Source organism: Phocoena sinus, chromosome 12 (genome assembly GCF_008692025.1).
Source record: "Phocoena sinus isolate mPhoSin1 chromosome 12, mPhoSin1.pri, whole genome shotgun sequence".
Taxonomy (NCBI): domain Eukaryota; kingdom Metazoa; phylum Chordata; class Mammalia; order Artiodactyla; family Phocoenidae; genus Phocoena; species Phocoena sinus.
In genome coordinates this window covers 9,045,438-9,067,456 of record NC_045774.1, presented here as the reverse complement: position 1 = coordinate 9,067,456, position 22,019 = coordinate 9,045,438, and the positions used below count along the sequence as shown (strand labels likewise).

The following is a 22,019-nucleotide window of genomic DNA, read 5'->3' as shown; positions in this document are numbered from 1 at the left end:
GACAATGGTATTAATAGTTCTTACTCATTAGGTACTTAACAATGAGCCCTGTGGAACCCAAACATGCCAGGTCAGGCCAGGGTGGAGGAACCAGCAATGGAGACAGAGAAAGAACAGTCAGGAGGGAAGAGGAAAGCCAACAGGGAGTTCCTGCCAAGATCTTACGGATGGGGAGGCTGAGACTTTTGAGTGGTTAAATGACACAGCTGTCTGTGGTCACGCCCTGAGGAGTAAGTGATGGAGTCCCCCTTCTTAAACACTGCTGCTTCCCAGGTGTACAGGTGTTTCCATACCCAGTTACAATTTCACCCAGAAGCAAAGAAATGTGACAGTTTAGTTTGTATAACTTTACCTTAGGTAGATCCCTAGCTCTCAGTACGTGTTTTACATTTGTGGACTGAAAAAAAATGCACAACCTAAAAGTTGAGAATTTTGATTTATTTGGCAGAGAAAACTGAGGACTTAAGCCCGGAAGACAGTCTCTCAAATAGCTTTGAGGGACTGCTCCAAAGGGTAAGAGAGGAATCAGGGTATATAGGGGTTTTTGCAACAAAAACCAGATAGTTCGGACATCAAAGGATTACTGTTAATTAAAGAAAACCAGATAGCTCAAGTTAATGAATTCAGCACTTGATGATTCAGGAGTCTGGGCTCGTTGACGTTATTCCTGTGGTACGCGCCTTAACCGTCTACGGCCAGTATCCTGCTTTTCTCCATCTGGAATCCCGTGCTTTTTTCCATTTGGGGGTGGCTGCAGTGGCCGCTGGCTTGATGCCGGCAGCATCCTTTGTTTACTGATATGGCAGGCGGTGTTTTTCGTCCACACACTTTATCTCAGCCGAAAGGCTGGGGAGTGATCAGTACATGTTTTAAATATTGAAAGCTAGCGAATGGGTTTTGATTAGTGGGTTTTAGTGCTTCGGGTACTCATGACCTGTGATTGGGAATCTGGTCCAACCTTGCCATTTTACCTAAGGCGAGAACGGACACCCTTGTTGTTTAGGGACTTACCCAAGACCTCACTGGAGTGGACTTCAGTCTTTTGACTCCAGGGTCAAGTTTTTTTTCACTGTACATGGCCTTTGGAACGCATTTTCTTTTATAGATAGTGTTGTAAATGGAAGTTAGGTAGAGTTGAAGTGAACACATAAGATGCTAAAAATGCCGTCGTCAGAATCACTGGTGTCACCTCCACAGGACCACATCCAGTGTCTTCATCCACCCTGACGCCCCAGCTGACCTTCTTGCTACGTTGTGAAGACTCCACTCTTCGTTGGCTTTCCTCCTCCTCTTGACTCTTCTTTCTCGGTCTGCCCTGCTGGCTTCTCTGCCTTGGTCTGTCCTGGAGTGTTGGGGTTCCATAGGGTTTACCACTAGACCCTCTTTCCTCCTTCGTCTTCATTCTCTCCCTCACTGACTCACCAGGTTTTGTACTTAACTCATCTTGACGTGGATGATTCTTAACTTAATACTCCAGTCTTCTCCTCTGAGGTTCATATTCATGTGTCCGGCTACTTACTTGACCTTGACATTTGGATGTTTCACAGACGCTGCAAACTTAACATGCCAAATGGAAGCTCTTCCGTAGGCCCTCTGGACCTGTTCATAGCACCCCTCTCCCCCACCCTGCTCTTCAGTTATTGCCAGCACCAACTGGGAATCATCCATGATGATAATAGTAAGAGCTGACATTTATTGAGAATTTATTATGTGCCAGGGACTTCCTTACAGGCATTGCATGAATTAACTCAATCTGTTTTGTTCTAACAGCAGTACCACGAGGTAGGTGATGGTAGTAGTAGTCGTCATGAGAATAGATGATTTAGCTCCTAGCGCATACCGGGCACTGTCGTAAGCGTGTTGTAAATACTGACTCATGGAATTCTCAAATCACTGAGGTAGATACTCTTACTGTCCTTCGTTGACAGATAATGTCGGAAACTGAAACACAGAGAGATTCCGTTCTTCCTACCGCACTCCAGCTAGTACGTGTGGAGCTGGAAATAAGTCCGGCAGAGACGGAGCATGCGCACTGCGCTGGTGCTGTTTGTTACTGTGACTGTCCCCATTTCACAGACGGGAGGCAGCTCCTCCGTTTCCTCTCCCACATCCGGTGTGTCAGAATTTCTGTCGATCCTGCCCCCACACCTGTCTCCAGTTGTGCTCCACTTCGTCTGTCTGGTGAGTGTTGTAGTTTAGCTACTGTGGGCTCGCCCTGGACGGCGGCCACAGCCCCTGCCTGTGCTTTCTGCTTTCTCTCTGTCCCCTGCAGGGCTCCTCCACACAGCAGCCACTCTGGCTGAGCCTGAAAACCAGGACATTTCCGCCCGCTGCGGAAAGCTCGGCAGGGGCTCCCACTGTGCTCAGAAGTAGACGTGCTCTCCTTTCTGTGGCCCTCAGGGCCCCCTAGACCTTGTTTATGCCCTTGGTCTCCACTGCCCCCCGCCCCAGTCTTTTTCGTGTCCTCACGTCTGTCCTTGCTGCCTCTGGGCCCTGGCATGGCATCCCCTTGGCAGGGAAGCTCCCACCCGCCGCCAGCCTCGTCTGGCCTCCGCTGCAGTCTCTCCCCAGGCCCGTCCTCCCCGCTGCTCCGGAGTTCTCGGCTCGGCACATATCACCCGTGGCCCTAACTTCCTTATCTCTGCCCTTTTGCTGCTGTTTCTCCATAAGGATGTAAGCTCCCTAAGGGCCTAGAGTGCAACAGGTGTTTGTTGAAAGAAAGAAACACAGATTGAATTTTGGCTGCCTTAGAAAGCTGGCTTTTTCCAGGTGCAGGTGTGTCCTGAGCCCAGCAGAGCTGCCTCTCCCGGAGCCCGGGGCACAGCCCACCTCTCGCTGCAGCTGCTCGTGTGCTTCTGTCTCGGGGGGCGCAGGCGCCAGGCTCCCGACGTCCCACCAGCTTCCTCACGCACCACAGGGTCTGAACCTTGTGGCACCACTGCTGCCGAAGCCTCAGGCACTTTGTGGCCGGGGGAAGGGAGCCAGGTGGGGGGGCTCTCACCAGGTGAGCTGGGCCTGCCTGCGACAGACCCCCGTCCCCTCCCTGCAGCTCGGGTTCTCCCACAGCCATGACCTCTCTTCACTCTGTCTGGGTGCCCGCTCTGTCCCTTGGCAGCTCCAGGTCACTGTCCCTGGGGATTCTTCTAGAACGACCTTAAATGTGCATGTCACTTTAGCGGCAAGTTCTTTGACTTTCTTTAGTAACACATTCTCCCAGGATGGGTCCAAGGAAATGTGCCTTTTGAGAATTCCTGTAGTTAAGCAAAAAGATGAAATTTGGGCTAATATTAGTAAGCAGGCAGTAACTGTTAGCAAATTAATTACAGTCTTGCTTGTAGTTCTGTTGTGGAGGACAGTAAGCGATCAGCTTGTCGAAGACCCTGTAACTTCCTAAGAACTGACATCCTGTGAGAGTACGGGATGCGGTGGGCCCCGGCGGCAGGTGTAGGAGTGTGCTGGCGTATGGACTCCTAGACTGGGGCACTCAGCTCTTCCTGAGCAGCAGTAGTGGCTGCAGTGACCTGGGGAGACCCTTCCTCTGAAGCAACAAAAACATGTTCTTAGTTGACAGTGGAAGAGTAAACACGACCCTGATTAATGACTGCTTCAGCTGTTCTCTGGTCCTGAGCTCACAGTTTACACAGGTAACAGCCTTCGGGTCCCCTTCCCACAGCACTCTTTTGTTTCTAATTTGGAATAACTGGGAAGTGGTGGGTGTAAATCAGCACTTTTTCTGCACATGCCCCAAGGTGTTTCTGTTGTGCAGATAGGGCCTAAGCTATTGGAATCTGCAGCTCTTCTTTTGCCTGGCTCCTCTTGGTCCCGAGTGCCACCTGTAACCACCCCGTAGCCAGGGAGGGCCAGGGAAAGGAGACGGCTTCGTGGACGGTAAAGCGTGTGGGGGCAGGTGCTGGTGTGTTAGCCCCAGTCCATTGTGGGGTGCGGGACTTATGGACTCGCCTGCGTAGCAGTGATAATGCTTGACTTTACTTCGTCAGGATCATTTATTCAGAGTTCCGAACAATCCACTCACAAAGACTGTAACGGCATAGAGTGTGGACTAACGGGGAAGTTTGCAGCAGGGCCACCAGAAGAGGGGACTGGCCGGGGCCACGCAGGCAGCAGCAGCCCCTCCTTCCGGTCCTCTGCTGCCGCCGTCCTGGTCTGGGGGAGCTCAGGGTGGGCTGCGTAGGATCTTGTTTCTCCTGTCACGCTAGGCTCGGTGGCTCTGACCTCTTGGTGGCCTGGAGGGTAACTTCTGGCTTTTGTGTGGAAGCAGTTGCTGTGCACGTTGAGCATTAGATCTTACACAGGACACCTCGGCATGAGTCTCAGCTGTGGAGCGTTCGCGTCAGTGATGCGCATATCCTGAAACCACTCACTCCCTCCTACAGAAGTCCCCGGTGTGTGGGCACCAGAAACATCCCTCATTTTCTTTTTCTGACAGCAGTCATCTTTGTGGGCTCTGTGGGGCATCTCAAGCTTGGCTTGAGGCAGCTCTGCTTTCTTCACTCAGAGATCATCCTTTCAGCCCCTGTCTCCTAATTCCTGTTAAGTCCCTCCACTTCCTTTATACTGGGGCCTTCTCAGCAAGAGGCAGAGGCAGCTGTGGGCTCCCTCCCTCTCCTGCTAAATGCATCATCACAGTTGTGGAGTGACAACTTCAAGGGATCTTAAATCTGCCGATTGTCAATCAAGTGGACTGCACTGTATTTGTGTTAGATGAAGTTCTGGGGGAAGGGTAGAGTCTGTTTTCACAGCTCCTTTCAGACTCTTCAAGGTGTCCAGTCTTGGTGGATGGTATAGTGAATTTTATTGACAACAACTTCATAAAGAAAGAGCCAAGTCCAGCCCCTGATCTCTCCCTTCAGTTGTTTTGATATAGTACATTTTGGAGTGTTTGGAGGGGGCAATGTAGAGTAGGGTACTGGGGTTTTTTTTGGCCTCTTGTTTTGAATGTAAAATGATCCAGCATTTCCAAAATATGTTTTTATTATTAGAACCAAAAGACGGTGTTTATGCTCATGTCGATTGAATTGATTGAAATGCTGAATTTTATTGACATGCTTAACTCTCTCCTAGGATGTTACTTTGATAATACTTTTCGGCTGAGAAAATTTTTACGTCATGGATTTAGAAGAACAGTTGCTCTGATAGGAGTGAAAATTTCTTTTGATCATTCTACCTATTTTCTTTTTTAATAGATGCCAGTAAGTATTTATTTGATCCTCATTTTTTCCCCCCTTTAAACTTCTAATTGAACAAATACTTTTGGAGGGTCTACTGGCACTATGTTAGGGGATACAGACCCAAGTCACAGTCTCCGTATTAGGGAGTCGTTAGGTGAGGTTTAGCCTTCCTTTACACAGACTCTGGGAGGGGGTGTGGTCAAGAAGACTGGGCATAGTTTTTAATAATGTAGAACAATTAATAATTGTTCAGAGTTTAAGTCTTGTGTTTGTTTGCTACCATCTAGTTGAAACTTTAAAAAGATACTGTTAAATTTACACATAAACTGCATTAGTATATATCTATGCTTTAGCTCAGGTATGATAGAAGATGTTCTTTTCCTTTCTCTGTTATAATCTAATCTTTTTCTGAGTTTATTTTTCTATTGTCTTCTTTTTAAAAATATTTATTTAATTAATTTTATTTTTGGCTGCGTCAGGTCTTAGCTACGGCACACGGGATCTTCGTTGCGGCATGCGGAATCTTTCGTTGTGGCTTGTGGGCTCTTCGTCGCAGCGCGCGGGCTTCTCTCTAGTTGTGGCGTGCGGGTTTTCTCTCTCTAGTTGTGGCACGCGGGCTCCAGAGCGCGTGGGCTCTGTAGTTGTGGCACGCGGGCTTAGTTACCCCGCGGCACATGGGATCTTAGTTCCCCAACCAGGGATCGAACCTGCGTCCCCTGCATTGGAAGGCAGGCTCTTTACCACTGGACCACCAGGGAAGTCCCTGCTATAATCTAATCTTAATGTCGTGGGAAGATAATAATACAGAGTTTGGTAGTAATATGTTTAGAAAATGCTTCCTAGCCTAAGTATATGATATTCTATATGCATCAGTGAGGAAAGTCTTCGTTTAATATATGGCTCAAACTATGGAAAAATAAGTTTCAAATGACTTCATCAGTATTTAACTTCAGATAATTATGTTAAAAAAGGGAAGAAACGAAGAATCTCCCTCTCCCAGCCCAGTCATTTGACGCTAGCGTAACTGGGACAGTGTCCCTGGCCTGTCTCCTTCCTCTGCCCCTGGCATGGTATGGGCTACCCTGTGTTCTTGCTGAGACATACAGCAAGTAGACCTCTTCGTTCTCTTCCAGAAAGTTCTCAGATGCAGCAGACAACTGTGAACACTGGTTACTTGCTTGGCTTGGAATTAGCATGTGAACCTCTCTCCCTAGAAAGTCATTCTCTAGAACATAGGGCTGTTGCTTCAAAACGGTGTTTGAAATTAGGAGATGCCTCTTTATGAGCAGGCTGAATGTTGAGGCATTAACCGTGTGGATAGCCAGGAGATGCATCACAGTAGATGAAAGGGTTTGGCTTTCTCAGTAACTGGGGAGTCAAAATGGATAATTCAGTAAGTGAGAAAATGGCATATTTTAAAAATATATTCTCTCTTCATTTCCTTTTATAGATCATCTTCAGTGTTTGTTGTTGAGAGGTAGACCTTGGTGTGAATTTTAATTAGAACTGTGGTACAACATTAATCTTGTGGTAGCAAGCCCAATGTGTTATGAATGCATTTTAAAAAGGAATGGTTATACATTATAAAGTGAATAATTGAAGCCATGCCAAGTGCACGGTACTATGCTTTTATGCCATTGTATCTTTTTTTTTTTTTGGTATTGCTTTTTTATTTTTAATACTTTCTACTGGTCATTTATCACCTTATCCTCCCTGGTTATTTAACATTTGTTCATTTTCCTTCACCAGGAACCCATTTTCTTAGCTTCTTGGAGTAAGTGGCTGCCTGAACGTAGATTTTATTTTTACAGTGAAGGTTAGTTTCTTACGGAAATTCTTCAGTGAGATTAAAAACTGCTTCACACCAAAGGAGAAAACCATGGTCAGGAAGAGTCCCCGCACGATTTGATCTCCCCCTCAAATGGCTGCCTCAGTGCCTCTGTAGCCAGGAAAGCTCTTGGCACAGTGCCTGCTGGCAGCGGGCACAGAGATGAGAGCCCAGCTGCCCAGTGGCCCTAGTCGGGTGATTTTGTATTTGAGTCCCCGAGCCATTATCGAGTTTGCAGGAGACAGTCTTACGTTCTGATGCTATTTGAAAGGTGCATTCTTATCGTGCAGTACACATTTTAACCATTTAAATTGGGAGAGGGAAACACTGTCATTTGTCATCTAAGTTAGAAAGTCAGGGATGTGTTTTATTGATAGTTTCTTCACTGCTTAGCACAGAGGCTGGGGTGTAAGGTGCTCAAGTTGTCGGCTGAAAAGAAATGCTCAGCCTAGAAGTTGAGAATTATGGATTATTCGGCTGATTTTCTGAGGGCTTAAGCCAGAAGACAGCCTCTCAGATTGCTCTGAGGAACTGCTCCCAAGGGTATGGGAGGAGCCGGAATATATAGGGGTTTGTGCAACAAAAACCGAGAAGTGGGGGCTTCCCTGGTGGTGCAGTGGTTGAGAGTCTGCCTGCGGATGCAGGGGACACGGGTTCGTGCCCCGGTCCGGGAATATCCCACATGCCGTGGAGCGGCTGGGCCCGTGAGCCGTGGCCGCTGAGCCTGCGCGTCCAGAGCCTGTGCTCCGCAACGGAAGAGGCCACAACAGTGAGAGGCCCGCATACCGCAAAACAAAAAAACAAAAAACGAGTAGTGGGAACATCAAAATACTAGTGTTAATTAAAGAAAACCAGACATCTCAAATTAATAAATTTAGCACTTTTCTATGTATGGAAAGGTGCAAGAGTCTGGGCTCATTGAAATCATTCCTTTGATATGCACTTTATCTGGGGCCAGTATCCATCCTGAGTTCCCTCAGGACTCACTGTGGGAAGGCGGGGAAAAGGGGGAGCCTGTAGTGGCTGATGGCTTGATGGCTGCAACATCCTTTGTTTGCTGATATGACAGGTGGCATTCTTAGTCCGCAGGTGTTTGTTCAGTGAACTAATAGAGGGACAGATGTACGGATAAATAAATTTAGTTGATTTTTATTCTTAAAATATTTTATTTAGGAAGAAATAGCAGATACGTTATATCTGAGAAAAAAGAGCCACTTTGAATCCTTCGTGCTCCCAAGTTTTTGGGTGAGTGGCTGGGAAGGATATGGATGATCACATAGGGCCTGGTAGAGCTAGCTGCCTCAGCTTGGGAATGTTCTGGGAAGGATATTCAAAAAGGCAGGAGAAAGAAACTGAATTTCGTCATTAGTTTCCATGAATTTTACTGGTATCTGAGAGAGTTAATTGAGACTTTGGGCTCCCTGGGCTGAAGTCCTTGCTTTAATATCCTTATTTACAGAACCAGCCTAAATAGTGGGGTCTTTTTTTCCCATCCTGGCGTTTAATCCTTCCATCAGCTCAAAGGGATGAGGCACTGAAGTGGGAGCACTTCACAGGTGACAGAGGGAAACGGGGAGATGGAGTGTGAGCCTTAGGGCCCTTATCTTAATTTGTAACTAGTCTGATTAAGAGTCATGCGTTTGTTTATGGTTTCCTTTGCTGTGCAAAAGCTTTTTAAGTTTCATTAGGTCCCATTTGTTTATTTTTGTTTTTATTTCCATTTCTCTAGGAGGTGGGTCAAAAAGGATCTTGCTGTGGTTTGTGTCATAGAGTGTTCTGCCTATGTCTTCCTCTAAGAGTTTGATAGTGTCTGGCCTTACATTTAGGTCTTTAATCCATTTTGAGTTTACTTTTGTGTATGGTGTTAGGGAGTGTTCTAATTACATGTAGCTGTCCTGTTTTCCCAGCACCACTTGTTGAAAAGGCTGTCTTTTCTCCATTGTATATTCTTGCCTCCTTTATCAAAAATAAGGTGACCATATGTGCGTGGTACCCTCAGAATGGGAGAAAATATTTGCAAATGAAGCAACGGACAAAGGATTAATCTCCAAAATTTACAAGGAGCTCATGCAGCTCAATATCAAAAAACAACCCAATCCAAAAATGGGCAGAAAAAAAAAAAAAAAAAAAATGGGCAGAAGACCTAAATAGACATTTCTCCAAAGAAGATACACAGATTGCCAACAAACACATGAAAGGATGCTCAACATCACTAATCATTAGAGAAATGCAAATCAAAACTACAGTGAGGTATCACCTCACACCAGTCAGAATGGCCATCATCAAAAAATCTACAAACAGAGCTTCCCTGGTGGCGCAGTGGTTGAGAGTCCGCCTGCCGATGCAGGGGACACGGGTTCGTGCCCTGGTGTGGGAAGATCCCACATGCCGCGGAGCAGCTAGGCCCATGAGCCATGGCCGCTGAGCCTGTGCGTCCGGAGCCTGTGCTCCGCAACGGGAGAGGCCACAACAGTGAGAGACCCGCGTACCGCAAAAAAAAAAAAAAAAAAAAAAAATCTACAAACAATAAATGCTGGAGAGGGTGTGGAGAAAAGGGAACCCTCCTGCACTGTTGGTGAGAATGTAAGTTGATACAGCCACTATGGAGAACAGTATAGAGGTTCCTTAAAAAACTAAAAACAGAACTACCATACAACCCAGCAGTCCCACTACTGGACATATACCCTGAGAAAACCGTAATTCAAAAAGAGTCATGTACCACAATGTTCATTGCAGCTCTGTTTACAATAGCCAGGACATGGAAGCACTAAGTGTCCATCAACAGATGAATGGATAAAGAAGATGTGGCACATATATACAATGGAATATTACTCAGCCATAAAAAGACATGAAATTGAGTTATTTGTAGTGAGGTGGATGGACCTAGAGTCTGTCCTACAGAGTGAAGTAAGTCAGAAAGAGAAAGACAAATACCGTATGCTAACACGTATATATGGAATCTTAAAAAAAAGAAAATGGTACTGATGAACCTAGGGGCACGACAGGAATAAAGATGCAGACTTAGAGAATGGACTTGAGGACACGGGGAGGGGGAAGGGTAAGCTGGGACGAAGTGAGAGAGTGACATGGACATATATACACTACCAAATGTAAAATAGATAGCTAGTGGGAAGCAGCTGCATAGCACAGCGAGATCAGCTCGGTGCTTTGTGACCACCTAGGGGGTGGGATAGGGAGGGTGGGAGGGAGACGCAAGAGGAAGGAGATATGGGGATATATGTATATGTATAGCTGATTCACTTTGTTATAAAGCAGAAACTAACATACCATTGTAAAGCAATTATACTCCAATAAAGATGTTAAAAAAAAAAAGTCACGCTTTTTAGGAAGACTGGGACGGACATATTCTCTGTTCACCTCATAGCACATTTCAGTCCACAGTACCCTAGCCCTCAAAAAACTGCTGTTACCTATTAAGGTTAAGTTTTTATTCGTATTTCACTATAGGAAATAATTGTAAATCCTCTTCTACATTTGTGTGAGATTGTTACAGACATTATCTTTTCCATCATCTGATGGCCATTCTGTAGTGCTTTGATATTGAAATTTTTTCAGAATACAGTAATAGGGAAAATGTTTCTTTCCTGGGTAATAGACAGTTTCCTCATTTCTGATAATAAGATTTATGTAAGCCATCCTGGGTCTCCTTCTGCCCTGGTTGCAGGCATGCTTATGGCCAAGATTTTTGTGCTCAGTGTTGACATTTTTTGTCTCCTTTTTCTTAACTTTTTTCTTTTAAAACTGTTTTAAGGTGATAAATAATCTTATTTTGTATGCACTTTTTAATCAGGTGCTTTAAATTCTTTCTGGAGAGATTTGTGCTTTTTTTTTTTTTTTTTTTTTTTTATGCGTTACGCGGGCCTCTCACTGTTGTGGCCTCTCCCGTTGCGGAGGACAGGCTCCGGACGCGCAGGCTCAGCGGCCATGGCTCACGGGCCCAGCCGCTCCGCGGCATGTGGGATCCTCCCAGACCGGGGCACGAACCCGTGTCCCCTGCATCGGCAGGCGGACTCTCAACCACTGCGCCACCAGGGAAGCCCCGAGATTTGTGCTTTTAATAGACTCATTAAAACAGTGGTGCATGTTCATTATTCATTAAGTACTTGCTTTGAGTTTACGCTCGTTGTACTACAGCCCTCTTTTCTTGCTAACTCCAATCGACTTTTCTTTCTTGTTTAGTCCTGGGCCAGGCTTAGTATCTCCATATTTAGGTATACTTATGCTATTTTATTTAAGATCTTAAGGTTGTGGTATAAGAAGTTGAAGGAAACAGAACTGATCTGTTTCTTCTGAAAGCTTAACCTTTTGATAAATTACTCTGAATCCCTTCTGAGAACCTGGGTGATATAAATCATTGCCCGAACCCAAGACTTATGTTCATTATCTCCAGCTGTGATTATTGCCCTTAATTGAAACGCAGTTTAAGGGAAGGTTTGGATCACTATCCTTTTTCCTGCTACCCAGTGTCTTCTCTTTTGTTTGAGGTAATGCTGTTTTCTGGGAAGAAGGGTTACTCCAGTGATTAGAGAGCATCATAGTGGAGATTTAAATTCTGCACTTCATTTTCTCATGTTTTATTTGCACACTTACTCAGCCTATGAATTAACTGAATTTTCCCTGACACTTTTCATTCTTGTTAGTGTTACTGTAACAACGCCTGTAGGAAGCAGGTATCTGGATCCTACAGGGACACAGACGCTTTCCTGGATGAACCCCATTTCATATCAGCTTTTTCTCAGTTTTGAATTCTTTCAGCTATTTCATATACAGAACGTTATATTATGTGAAAAGCTACAGAGTTGTGTGCCTGTAAGTGCTAGGATGTGGTGGTGTGACACTGGATCTTTATCCAGCTTCTTTGAGCTTCATTTTGCTAATTATGACTATCTCCCATGTATGGTTATTACAAAATAAATAAATAATAAAACAATCTTGAAGCAGTATGCTTGACTACATTCAGTAATAATTGAATTAAAATAATAAGCATTTCCAAGCCCTTGGTGATGGTCCACTTATTCCCCAATCTTTATAACCAAATTCCTCTGTAAAGCAGCACCTTGATATGGAATGTGACAAGGTTTGGCTTGTGCTGTGAATCTTATGATTTCACAGTAGCATAACACAACTGACAGTTTGCCTCCAATAATGGAACATCCACTTCATTGATCTCATTTCCGGTACATGGGGTTTCCTATGCCATATCTCCTACTTGAATTAACTTTATATCTGTGTGCTTGTCTTGAATTTTTTTGATAAGTTATATATACAAACGACAGAGTTATATTCCCAAACTGTCCTTTTCAACTGGTGGAAGTACCGGTAAAGATAAGCATTGTTTTCTTTTTCTTCCAGTCATCCTTCAGAACTAATTTCTGAAGCTCACATTGGTCTCCTTATCATTATGAAGTCAACGCCTGCGTTTTGTCTTGTGCCCTCCAGGTCTTTTGCGCCGCACCCTGGGTCCTGCTCTTGCCCAGCCAGCCCTAGCTGCCTCTCACGTGGCCCTGCGCGTTTCCTTCGCCTGCGCTGGGCATATCCTGCTTTGACTGCTCACCTTGTTTCAGCTCTTGCTCACCTTAGGGATGATTTCTAAACCCACGTTGGAAGGTGGTAGGTGGTAGTGTGTGAACCCCTCCTGGAAATGGAAGCTGACCAGATGTTATGGACACCTTCCTGCTAGAAACACTTACACTAGAAATACTGGAGAAAATAAAACAAACACCCTTTTATTATCTTTATTATAAGAAAGTGAGAAACCCACAGGTGGGGAAAAAGATAAAGCGGAGTAAACGTTTCTAAGAGAGAGAGAGAGAGAGGGTGTCTAAAACCAGAGTGGGACATGACAGTGAGGGGACTTCTGCTGATTCTGGGGACCTAGATTTCAGGGAGACGGTTTCATCTGAACCTCTTTGAAGGGCTAGTCTGGGAGTATGCGTGGGGTGGGAACATCCATTAACAAAGGGAGGAGGTGTCTTCTTAGCTTTAAAAAAACAGTCTCTTTTGAATCTTGTTGGATTTGGGATTTGAATTTATGCCACCTGCATGGTCGGGGAAAACCCAAGATGGGAAGCTCATTTCAGTGCATCTGGGTTGGAAGTGCCCAAGGGCTTGGCAGAAGTAAACACAAATCCCCTCTGGAAGAATGCCGCCCTCAACCCACTGATTAAGAGCTCTGAAATTCGGACAAACAACAAAAACTAGATGTATGAGGAAATGAGCCACCATAAGGAGAGTCACCTCGGAGCCCATTGTGATGTGCCGTTTGTTCATCCATTCATTCCTCGAATTTTTATCTATCGGTCATTGTATACTAGGTGCGCTTCTCAGTGCCGAGGTTATAACAGCAAAATATTCTGTGGGGAAGGGGGTATTGCTGTTGACCCGAGGCGAGGCTTTGGTACGTTTGCCCCAGAGTCCTGCCCACTTCAGGTTTCTGAGTCACTTCCAGGAAACTCTGGTGCTTTTTCGTCCCCAGAAGACCTTTATTTTACAAGTGAAAAAACTGAGACCACTGTGGTTAAGTAACCTGCCCAAGGTATGAACCTCAGTTTCCTTGTCTGTAGAATGGGGATAATACCTACATCTTGGGTGCTATCATGATGAAAGGTTAACCTACACGTCACCTGCCACAAATACGCCTGTTCTTCCTTTTCTGTGCCACTGATAGTCACACATGGTACGGACTCGGTTCTCCTGACTTTCAGGCTAAATGCTTTTTTACTACTGGTTCAACTCCATGAGATCTTAGACTGTTGAAACCCGTACAGAGTCCCACACTTTCACGCTTAATTGTTCTCTGATTATTTCATGTTTGTGAGTTTTGCTTCCATTAGTTAGACTGTGAACTGTTTAAGGTCAGGGACCAGATCTTGTTTTTTTTTTTTTTTTTTGCGGTACGCGGGCCTCTCACTGTTGCGGCCTCTCCCGTTGCGGAGCAAGAGGCTCCGGACGTGCAGGCTCAGCGACCATGGCTCATGGGCCCAGCCGCTCCGCGGCCTGTGGGATCTTCCCGGACCGGGGCACGAACCCGTGTCCCCTGCATCGGCAGGCGGGCTCTCAACCACTGCGCCACCAGGGAAGCCCAGATCTTGTATTTTTATATTAATTTTGTATTATCTAGTCTCAGGCTGGTTACTTGGTAGAGGTTTTATAATATTTGTTTATTGTTGCTTGATTAAGCATGTAATGCCATTGTTATGAGGAAATGAAAATATTTCTGTCCAAAAAAGTGATTACGGTCATAATGTGAGAGTTTTGGCAAAGTAAGAAAATACTTTCGCTGGCCATTTATGATGTAGACGTCTGTATTCTGCGCTCTATCCCTGGCGGATAAGATGATTCCCACCTGGCTTCCTGCTGCAGTGTCCTTTTGAGTCCAAGACGACTCATTCGTTCAGGGCCAGGCACGTGTGTAAGTGCTGCTCACCAAGCTCGGACTCTCCGTGTGTTGGAAATTATTGAATACCCCACAGCCATTTCTGTGTAGTCCTAAGCACATGTTTAGGATTGGAAATGTGTCCACTTGTATGGGCACTGGGCCATCAGTCAGCTCTGGTCCCCTGCCTTCCTGCCCTGCCCTCTGCCCCAGGACATGGCCTTGATGGACAGTCGGGCGTGCTCTCTGTGTCTGCCCTGTCCATCTGTTGGCTGCGGGTCAGGCATTCCTGCTCACCATTGGAACCAAGAAGGAATCACTTGGAAGTTATCCCTCCCATAGAACCCAACTGAGGCTGGGCAATAGCCAGGACTCTGTTCTCATTCAGTTGCTGGCTGCATTTCAGCAATCCATTTGAGCCCCTTTTAAAAAAAATTTATTTATTTATTTATTTTTGACTGTGTTGGGTCTTCGTTGCTGCACGCAGACTTTTTCTAGTTGTGGCGAGCAGGGGCTACTCTTCGTTGTGGTGCGCGGGCTTCTCGTTGCAGTGGCTTCTCTTGTTGTGGAGCACGGGCTCTAGGCGCGCGGGCTTCAGTAGTTGTGGCTCGTGGGCTCTAGGGCGCAGGCTCAGTAGTTGTGGCGCATGGGCTTAGTTGCTCCATGGCATGTGGGATCTTCCCGGACCAGGGGTCGAACCCGTGTCCCCTGCGTTGGCAGGTGGATTGTTGACCACTGTGCCACCAGGTTGCCTTTAATTTTTATTCCTGTACTCTCCATATCTGGTTTTGGTATCAAAGTATAATATCCTCATAGAATTAGTTGTGGGTGTTACCACTTTTTCTCTTCTCTGGATGAGTTTATCTAATTTTTATTCCTGTACTCTCCATATCTGGTTTTGGTATCAAAGTATAATAGCCTCATAGAATTAGTTGTGGGTGTTACCACTTTTTCTCTTCTCTGGATGAGTTTATCTAATACTGCAGTGGTGTTTTCCTTGAATGTTGGTGGAACTTATCTGGAAAATATCTGGACTTGATGTTTTCTTTGTGGGATGATTTTAAACTACTGAGTCATTTTCTTTAATGTTTATGGCACAGCTTAGACTTTTATCTTTCTTCTTGAATTAGTTTGATTAAATTATGTTTCCTAGGAATTGGTTCATTTCATGTTATCAAATATTTAAACATTCAATTGTTGATGGTATTCTTTTATCTTTTTAATCTTCACTGTATCTATAGTTTTACCCCCCTTCTCATTCCCAGTATTGTTTATTTGTGCTTCCCTTTTCTTCATCTGTCTAGCCAGAGGTTTGTGTCTTTCATTACTTTTTTTGAAGGGTCAACATTTGACTTTGCTTAGCCTCTCTAATGTTATTTTTTCTCGTTTATGAATTTCTCGTCTTATCTTTATTATTTCCTTTACTGTCCTTCGGTTTATTCTGTACTTTTAAAATGAACATTTACCTTCTTAATTTGTAACACTTTTTCTTTTCTATTATAAGCATTTAAGGAAATAAATTTCAAACAAAACACTGCTTTTTCTGTAGATGACAAGTTTTGGCATGTAGTATTTTAATTCACATTGAGTATTTTACATTTTCCATTATAATTTCTTCTTTGTTTTATAAGTTATTTAGAAATGTGTTTGTTTAAAATTTTCCAATATATAGTTTTATGATCATATTTGTGTAATTACTTTTAGGGTATTTTTTTTTTTTTTTTTTTTGCCGCATTGGGTCTTTGTTGCTGTGTGCGGGCTCTCTCTTAGTTGGTCTTAGTTATGGCGAGCGGGGGTTACTGTTAGTTGCGGTGCGCAGGCTTCTCATTGTGGTGGCCTCTCTTGTTGCGGAGCACGGGCCCTAGGTGCGTGGGCTTCAGCAGTTGTGGCCCGTGGGCTCAGTAGTTGTGGCACACGGGCTTAGTTGCTCCATGGCATGTGGGATCTTCCCAGACCAGGGCTTGAACCTGTGTGCCCTGCATTGGCAGGTGGATTTTTAACCACTGCGCCACCAGGGAAGCCCTGTGTAACTGCTTTTAACTTATTAGCTTTGTAGTCATATTTCTTTGACACTTATTCTTTAAAATATGTTGAGACTCAGCTTGACATGGTAATTTTTTTAATGTTCTTTTGTGCTTGAGAAGAATATGCATTCTCTAAATAGGATACAAGATTCTGTATTTGTTCATTAAGACCAAGTTTGTTAATTGTGACATTAACATCTTCTAAATGTTTACTTTTTTTTTTCCCCCAGCTTGATTTATAAGTAATTGAGAGAGCTAATTGAACTCTTGTATTTTGATGGTGGATAACTAATTTCTCCCCATCACTTTTTGCCTTGTGTGTTTCAACGTTATTTCATTTTGAGTTTTATCACGTTAGAGTTGTGATGTGCACCTGGTGAATAGGACTGTTGATCACTCTGTGGCTAGCTCTCTTCTTTGCTCCATGTTAACTACTTTTGCCTTAAAATGTATTTTGTTTGATATTAATAGAGTAACCCTAGCTTTCCTTTTGTTTCTGTATACATAACATATCTTCTTTTAAAAATCCTTTTCTTTGGGCTTCCCTGGTGGCGCAGAGGTTGAGAGTCTGCCTGCCGATGTAGGGGACACGGGTTCGTGCCCCGGTGTGGGAGGATCCCACATGCCGCAGAGTGGCTGGGCCCGTGAGCCATGGCCACTGGGCCTGTGCGTCCGGAACCTGTGCTCCGCAACGGGAGAGGCCACAACAGTGAGAGGCCCATGTACCGCAAAAAAAAAAAAAAAAAATCATTTTCTTTTTTTAATTATTATTATTTTTTAACATCCTTATTGGAGTATAATTGCTTTACAAGGGTGTGTTAGTTTCTGCTTTATAACAAACTGAATCAGTTATACATATACATATGTCCCCATATCTCTTCCCTCTTGCATCTCCCTCCCTCCCACCCTCCCAATCCCACCCCTCTAGGTGGTCACAAAGCACTGAGCTGATCTCCCTGTGCTATGTGGCTGCTTCTCACTAGCTATCTATTTTACGTTTGGTAGTGTGGGTATGTCCATGCCACTCTCTCACTTTAAAATCCTTTTATTTTTATTCTTAACTTGATCTTAGGTTTTGGGTATGTCTCTTGGGAAAGCATTTAACTGTTTTTCTGGGTTTTTTTCCCTTTGGTGTAATCTGATACTCTTTGAACTGGCAAGACTAGGTCTTTTAATCATTGATGTGCTGTGATGACTAATATATTTGCATTTAACTTCTGTCTCTTGTTTTCATTTATTCTGCCTTTTGTTTGGTTTTCCTCTTTTCAGAGGACTGATTTGAATCCACTCCCACCTCCTCCATTTTTTCTGTCTTGTGACCCGGGATGTTGTATACTTTGTTTCTGGTCTTTCAGAGATTGCCCTTTACAATTCACCATGCTTACCTAAGCTAATCAAGTGTAAAGTTAACTAGTGTTTTAACTTTCTGAACATTATGAGGGCCTTAGGGTATAGCTCTGATCATTCTTCTTTTCACCCAATTGTCTTTTTTTTTCTTTTTTTAGTTTTCTATTTCCCCCTTCAAATAGACACAGGTCAGTGGTTAATCACAGGGGCTAGAAACCTACAGCCTGTTTGAACCCCAGTTCTGCCACCTACCAGATGAGTGAAGTTGGGCAAAGTGCTTAACTTCCCTGTGCCTCAGTTTCCTCATCTGTAAAGTATGGACAGTAAAAGGACTTTTTTCCTGAGGCCAGGGGTTTTGAATGAGAAATGCAGTACCTATAGAGCATTTAGAACTGTATCTGGTGGTTAGCAGGTGCTGTGCAAGTGTCTGCTATTATTGTTCTTTTTTGAAATGACAGTGTTTAATTTTACCTACGTGTTTAACAAGTTCTTTTTTCATCATTTCTTCTTCTATCTTAGACTTTCCTTCTGAGTCACTCTCCTACCTGAAAAATATGCTTTAGAATTTATTTTGTGAGTTCAGCTGGTTTTAAAATTTAGCTTTTGCCCTTTTTAATCATCTTTGTTATTTAACTTTTAATTCTTAAAAGACAGTTTTTCTGGGTATATAGTTCTGTGTTACATATCCAGAATAGAATTCTATATTTTCTGTCAGTGCTTTGAAGATCTTAGTTCATTGATCTCTGCCATTGTTGCTGTTGAGATGTCTGTTCTCAGTCTGTCATTGCTCTGTAAGTCCCTGTCTCTTTGGCTCTGTGTTTTGCTAAAATGTACTCAGGTGTGGATTTGTTTTTTATTTATCTGCCTTGGTGTGTGTGTGTGTGTGTGTGTGTGTGTGTGTGTGTGTGTGTGTAGTGCTTCTTGTATTTGTGGATCTTTCATCAGTTCTGGCAAATTCTGTCATTATGTCTTCAGATATTTCTTTTCCATATTCTTTGTACTATCCTTTTGGAATTCCAGTTAGATCTGTCCTACTTTTCTCTTAATCTTTCCTTTATATTTATATCTCCTTGTGCCTCTGTACTACAGAAGCTTTCATGGGAGATTTCTTGAGCTGTTAGATCCAGTTCATTAATTCCTTTTTTGGCTGATGTCTCATATATTGCATTCTGTTTTAGTGATTAGGCTTTCCTTTTGTGTCTCTGTGGTCAATTTAGATAGTGTCTTATTGCTTGCTTTTTTATTCCTTTAAACATTTAACTAATTATTTTATTTCTCCCTTCCTAATCTGGTGAGTTCAACTAAATTGCTATGGATTTCCTGCCTGTTGGATCTGTCCATTTCTGATAGAGGACTGTTGAAGACTCCAACTATGATAGTGGTCTCATCTCTTTTTCCTTGCAGTGCTGTCACTTTTTGCTTCATGTAATTTGATGCTCTCTTGTTAGGTACATATACATTAAGGAGTATTACGTCTTCTTGGGGAATTGACTCCTTTATCATTATGTAAAGCCATTATTTATCCCTGATAATTTTCCTTATTCTGAAGTCTGCTGTGTCTGAAATTAATATCGGTTCTCCCACTTTTTAAATTTGTGTTAGCCTGGTATATCTTTCTCAGTAGATGTAGCTTTTAATCTATATGTGTCTTTATATATATATATATTTTTTTTTTTTTTAATTTACCTGTCATTTTTTAACATCTTTATTGGACTGTAATTGCTTTACAATGGTGTGTTAGTTTCTGCTTTGTAACACAGTGAATCAGTTATACATATGTCCCCATTTCTCTTCCCTCTTGCGTCTCCATCCCTACCACCCTCCCTATCCCACCCCTCTAGGTGGTCACAAACCACCGAGCTGATCTCACTGTGCTGTGCGGCTGCTTCCCACTAGCTATCTATTTTACGTTTGGTAGTGTATATATGTCCATGCCACTCTCTCACTTTGTCACAGCTTACCCTTCCCCCTCTCCATATCCTCAAGTCCATTCTCTAGTAGGTCTGTGCCTTTTATTCCCGTCTTACCCCTAGGTTCTTCATGACCTTTTCTTTTGTTGTTGTTAGATTCCATATATATGTGTTAGCATACATATGTGTTTCACTTTCTGACTTCACTCTGTATGACAGACTCTAGGTCCATCCACCTCACTACAAATAACTCAATTTCGTTTCTTTTTATGGCTGAGTAATATTCCATTGTATATACGTGCCACATCTTCTTTATCCATTCATCTGTTGATGGTCACTTAGGTTGCTTCCATGTCCTGGCTATTGTAAATAGAGCTGCAATGAACATATTGGTACATGACTCCTTTTGAATTATGGTTTGCTCAGGGTATATACCCAGTAGTGGGATTTCTGGGTCATATGGTAGTTCTGTTTTTAGTTTTGTAAGGAACCTCCATATTGTTCTCCATAGTGGCTGCATCAATTTACATTCCCACCAACAGTGCAGGAGGGTTCCCTTTTCTCCACACCCTCTCCAGCATTTATTGCTTGTAGATTTTTTGATTATGGCCATTCTGACTGGTGTGAGATGATATCTCATTGTAGTTTTGATTTGCATTTCTCTAATGATTAATGATGTTAAGCATTCTTTCATGTGTTTGTTGGCAGTCTGTATATCTTCTTTGGAGAAATGTCTATTTAGGTCTTCTGCCCATTTTTGGATTGGGTTGTTTGTTTTTTTGATATTGAGCTGCATGAGCTCCTTGTAAATTTTGGAGATTAATCCTTTGTCAGTTGCTTCATTTGCAAATATTTTCTCCCATTCTGAGGGTTGTCTTTTGGTCTTGTTTATGGTTTCCTTTGCTGTGCAAAAGCTTTGACGTTTCATTAGGTCCCATTTGTTTATTTTTGTTTGTATTTCCATTTCTCTAGGAGGCGGCTCGAAAAAGTTCTTGCTGTGATTTATGTCATAGAGTGTTCTGCCTGTGTTTTCCTCTAAGAGTTTGATAGTTTATGACCTTACATTTAGGTCTTTAATCTATTTTGAGCTTATTTTTGTGTATGGTGTTAGGGAGTGTTCTAATCTCATACTTTTACATGTACCTGTCCAGTTTTCCCAGCACCACTTATTGAAGAGGCTCTCTTTTCTCCACTGTATATTCTTGCCTCTTTTATCAAAGATAAGGTGACCGTATGTGCATGGGTTTATCTCTGGGCTTTCTATCCTGTTCCATTGATCTATATTTCTGTTTTTGTGCCAGTACCATACTGTCTTGATTACTGTAGCTTTGTAGTATAGTCTGAAGTCAGGGAACCTGATTCCTCCAGCTCCATTTTTTTGTCCTCAAGATTGCTTTGGCTATTTGGGGTCTTTTGTGTTTCCACACAAATTGTCAAATTTTTTGTTCTAGTTCTGTGAAAAATGCCAGTGGTAGTTTGATAAGGATTTCACTGAATCTGTAGATTGCTTTGGGTAGTAGTGTCATTTTCACAATGTTGATTCTTCCAATCCAAGAACATGTTATATCTCTCCCTCTATTTGTATCATCTTTAATTTCTATCATCAGTGTCTTACAATTTTCTGCATACAGGTCTTTGGTCTCCTTAGGTAGGTTTATTCCTAGATATTTTATTCTTTTTGTTGCAGTGGTAAATGGGAGTGTTTTCTTAATTTCACTTTCAGACTTTTCATCATTAGTATATAGGAATGCCAGAGATTTCTGTGCATTAATTTTGTATCCTGCTGCTTTACCAAATTCATTGATTAGCTCTAGTAGTTTTCTGGTAGCATCTTTAGGATTCTCTATGTACGGTATCATGTCATCTGCAAACAGTGACAGCTTTACTTCTTCTTTTCCGATTTGGATTCCTTTTATTTCTTTTTCTTCTCTGATTGCTGTGGCTAAAACTTCCAAAACTATGTTGAATAATAGTGGTGAGAGTGGGCAACCTTGTCTTGTTCCTGATCTTAGTAAAAATGGTTTCAGTTTTTCACCATTGAGGATGATGTTGGCTATGGGTTTGTCATACATGGCCTTTATTATGTTGAAGAAAGTTCCCTCTATGCCTACTTTCTGCAGGGTTTTTTATCATAAATGGATGTTGAATTTTGTCGAAAGCTTTCTCTGCATCTATTGAGATGATCATATGGTTTTTCTCCTTCAGTTTGTTAATATGGTGTATCACGTTGATTAATTTGTGTATATTGAAGAATCCTTGCATTCCTGGAATAAACCCCACTTGATCATGGTGTATGATCCTTTTAATATGCTGTTGGATTCTGTT

At 43.0% G+C, this 22,019-nt stretch overlaps 1 protein-coding gene across 3 annotated transcripts in view; it reads left to right on the top strand.

The window, feature by feature from the left end:
• The window catches only part of TULP4 (TUB like protein 4), a 226,670-nt gene that overhangs the window by 24,286 nt on the left and 180,365 nt on the right, over positions 1–22,019 (top strand). For 2 of the 3 annotated variants that reach the window (XM_032651095.1, XM_032651096.1), the window contains exon 2: positions 1,929–2,181. The exons of the other annotated variant lie outside the window; for it this stretch is intronic. The gene's annotated coding sequence lies outside the window, so the exon portion shown is untranslated. The remainder of the gene's footprint in view (positions 1–1,928; positions 2,182–22,019) is intronic. 3 annotated transcript variants of the gene reach the window in all.